Genomic DNA, 2,969 nt, shown 5'->3' on the forward strand with positions numbered 1-2,969 from the left:
ATTACATATGACAAATTTGAAATAAAATGGTGGATATTGTATAATTTCAGTGGGAATTACTTTTTCTGGTAACAACTCCTGCCTCATGAGTTGAATGTCTGTGTGCTGACTCTGCAATGGATTTTACTACATTCATCAAGACTGTACATTCCTTTTTATTAGATAGAAACAATCTTGTTTTACATATCAATCCTAGTTCACTCTCCCTCCGATCCTCCCATGCCTCCCACCGATTCCCCATCCCATCCCCTTTCAGCTCCCCAGGTAGGGTGAGATATTCCATGGGGATCATCAAATTCTGTCATATCATTTGGGGCATGACCTAGGCCCTCCCCGTTTTGTGTAGGCTGAGAGAGTATCCTCCTATGGGGAGTGGACTCCCAAAGTCCATTTGTACACTAGGGATAAATACTGATCCACTACCAGAGGTCCCATTGACTGCACAGGCCTCCTAAGTGACACCACTAGCACAGACAATGAGATCGACAGTTAACAAATGGAACCTCCTGAAACTGAGAAGCTTCTGTAAGGCAAAGGACACAGTCAACAAGACAAAAAGGCAGCTCACAGAATGGGAAAAGATATTCACCAACCCCACATCTGACAGAGGGCTGATCTCCAAAATTTACAAAGAACTCAAGAAGCAAGTTTCCAAAACACCAAAGGATCCAGTTAAAAAGTGGGGCACAGAACTAAGAAGAGAATTCTCAATAGAGGAATCTAAAATGACTGAGAGACACTTAAGAAAGTGCCTGATCATTTATGCAGCTTTTCTATTTCCAGCATTCTCTCATATTCTGTTTTGATATTGTCTCTTTTTCAGCTTCCAAGCCTCGAACCTTCTGAATTGTTTCCTGTACTTGTTTTTTTTTTCTTGTCTTTCCTTTCTGTCTTTAAGAGAGTTGTTTATTTCTTACATTGTTTGGTTCATCTTTTCTTCCATTTCTTGCAGTTTTGTTCATTTTTTTCTTCCATTTCTTTAAGGGATTTTCTCATTTCCTCTTTGAGGGTCTCTGTCATTTTCATAAAATTGTTTTTAAGGTCATTCTCTTCTGCTTCATGTCTTTTGGGATGTTCAGGTCTTGGTGGTATAGAGTTGCAAGACTCTGGTGGCATCATGTTGTTTTTCTGTTTTTAAATTTTTTATGTCTTTGTGCAAGACATAAAACACTTTATTATGTGTCGGTACAGGACAACATTCAGCCTCCAGATGCAGCTGCTAAGACTCTCTTATGCAATAGGCATTGGCTGGGGCATGGCAGGTGGTTCTGGCTTCCCACCCTTCTGCTCTGAGATGGGGGTGGTGGGCAAGATTTCATCTTTAGGTTCCACAATGCTCACATGATCAGGCAGAGGCTTCTTGGGGCTTATATCATCACTTGGGTCCCAGGGCAGCATGATTTTCATTTTGATGCCCAGCACACCCTGTCTGAGGAGTACGTGACACACGGCAATATCAATATAGTAGTTTAACAGGGTCTCCACTGTGGATCATCACACCATCCACAAACTTCACAGACTTGGCTCTCTGTCCTCGGAGCTACCCAGACACCACAACCTTACAGCCCTTGGCCCCACTCTCCATAACGAACCGAAGCACACCATAGCAGGCCCTTCACACAGCAAGTCCTCCTAGGAGTTTGTAACAGAGACTCTGCCTGAGCGATGGCACACAGATCTCTTGTGCCCACCTTTTCTGCATAAATGTCAATACTGCCCTCAGGGAAGCCAAACCTCTTCTGAACTACCGCAGTCAACTCTGTGATCTGAGGACCCTTCTCACCAAGAACATTCTGTGTTCTGGTGGCTAAAATAATGATTTCTGTTCTGGTTGGTGTAATTGGAACTTCAACTCCAGAGTAGCCGTCTTCATCCAGTTCCTGAGTGGGAAAACTCATTCAGTTCAGCTTTGAAGATGCCACTGGCCACAAACTTCCTCTTCTTGGAAATCTGCACTGCCATCTCGACACTGAGAGCCATAGGTAGACCAATGGAATCGAATTGAAAACCCTTATATTAACCCACACAGGTATGAACATCTGATCTTTGACAAAGAAGCTAAAAATATACAATGGAAAAAAGAAAGCATCTTCAACAAATGGTGCTGGCATAACTGGAGGCTGGCATGTAGAAGAATGCGATCGATCCATGTTTATCGCCATGCACAAAACTTAAGTCCAAATGGATCAAAGACCTCAACATAAATCCAGCCACACTGAACCTCTTAGAAGAGAAAGTGGGTGGTGCCCTTGAACGAATTGGTACAGGAGACAGCTTCCTGAACATAACACTAGTAGCACAGACAGTGAGATCAACAATTAATAAATGGGACCTCCTGAAACTGAGAAGCTTCTGTAAGGCAAAGGACACAGTCAGTAAGACAAAAAGGCAGCCCACAGAATGGGAAAAAATAGTCACTAACCCCGCATCTGACAGAAGGTTGATCTCCAAAATGTATAAAGAACTCAAGAAGCAAGTCTCCAAAACACCAAAGGATCCAATTAAAAAGTGGGCTGCAGAACTAAATAGAGAATTTTCAATAGAGGAGTCTAAAATGGCTGAGAGGGACTTGAGAAAGTGCTCAACATCCTTAACCATCCAGGAAATGCAAATCAAAACAACTCTGAGATACCATCTCACTCCTGTCAGAATAGCTAAAATCAAAAACACCAATGACAATTTATGCTAGAGAGGATGTGGTGAAAGGGGAACACTCCTCCATTGCTGGTGGGAGTGCCAACTTGTTCAGCCACTTTGGAAATCAGTATGGAGATTCCTCAGAAAAATGGGAACAAATCTACCACAGGACCCAGCAACTCCACTCTTAGGCATATATCCAAAAGATGCCCATTCATACAACAAGGAAGTCTGTTCCACTATGTTCATAGCAGCATTATTTGTAATAGCCAGAACTTGGAAGCAACCTAAATGCCCCTCAACCAAAGAGTGGATAGAGAAAACGTGGTACA

The 2,969-nt window shown here is 42.6% G+C and overlaps 1 pseudogene; it reads right to left on the reverse strand.

Annotated features, from left to right (window-relative positions):
• Positions 1–1,230: 1,230 nt before the first annotated feature.
• On the reverse strand, positions 1,231–1,962 carry LOC101837675 (annotated as a pseudogene).
• Between the last annotated feature and the right edge of the window lie 1,007 nt (positions 1,963–2,969).

The sequence above is a fragment of the Mesocricetus auratus genome, unplaced genomic scaffold, assembly GCF_017639785.1.
Source record: "Mesocricetus auratus isolate SY011 unplaced genomic scaffold, BCM_Maur_2.0 Super-Scaffold_6730, whole genome shotgun sequence".
Classification (NCBI taxonomy): domain Eukaryota; kingdom Metazoa; phylum Chordata; class Mammalia; order Rodentia; family Cricetidae; genus Mesocricetus; species Mesocricetus auratus.